Consider the following 1,120-nt stretch of genomic DNA (forward strand, 5'->3'; position numbering starts at 1 on the left):
GACCCCCCAGCACCCACCCAGCAGCTTCTTGCTGTCCAGCTTCTGTCGGTTCAGGGGGCTGGTGCCGTAGAGCAGCGCGTGGTGCTCCGAGTGCACCGTCTGGATCTCCTCCAGCGTGGCCTTCCTGCCGCGGATCCGCTGAGGGGAGGGGGCACYGGCTGAGCCCCCGGGGTGTCCCCGCACCCCCTGACCCCTCCCCGGCCCCGGGAGACCCTCCCTCACCTCGCACTTGCCCAGCAGGCCGGTCTCCTGCAGCCGGGACCAGATGCTCTGGATGCGGCCGGCGTGCTCGGGGTGGATGGTGGTGTTGCCGCAGGTGCATTGGTGCTTCAGCATGAAGGTGTCGTACACCACGCCTGGGCACAGCGCAGCTGGCACGGCTGGCACGGCCACCGGGGCCACCACAGAGGGCCACCGGGGCTGCCAGTGCCACCCCGAAACCACTGCCACCCCAAAACCACTGCCACCCCAAAACTGCCACCTGGCACGGCCACCGGGGCCCCCACAGAGGGTCACCGGGGACTGCCAGTGCCACCCCGAAACCACTGCCACCTGGCAGGGCCACCAGGGCCACCACAGAGGGCCACCGGGGCTGACAGTGCCACCCCGAAACCACTGCCACCTGGCATGGCCACCGGGACCACCACAGAGGGCCACCGGGGCTGACAGTGCCAGCCCAAAACCACCGCCACCCCAAAACCACTGCCACCTGGCACGGCCACCGGGGCCACCACAGAGGGCCACCGGGACTGCCAGTGCCACCCCGAAACCACTGCCACCCCAAAACTGCCACCCCAAAACTGCCACAGCCACCAGGGCCACCCCAGAGGGCCACTGGCACTGCCAGTGCCACCCCAAAACCACTGCCACCTGGCACGGCCACCGGGGCCACCCCAGAGGGCCACCAGGACTGCTAGTGCCAGCCCAGAACTGTCACCCCAAAACTGCCACTGCCATCCCAAAACTGCCACCCCAGAACTGCCAGTGCCACCCTGGAACTGCCAGTGCCACCCCAGAACCACTGCCACCCCAAAACTGCCACCCCAAAACCACTGCCACCAGGGCCACCCGAGAGGGCCACCTGGCACTGCCAGTGCCACCCCACAACCACCACTGCCAC

Source organism: Malurus melanocephalus, unplaced genomic scaffold, assembly GCF_030028575.1.
Source record: "Malurus melanocephalus ecotype Western Australia unplaced genomic scaffold, MMel_1.1 scaffold_4445, whole genome shotgun sequence".
NCBI classification, from domain to species: Eukaryota; Metazoa; Chordata; class Aves; order Passeriformes; family Maluridae; genus Malurus; species Malurus melanocephalus.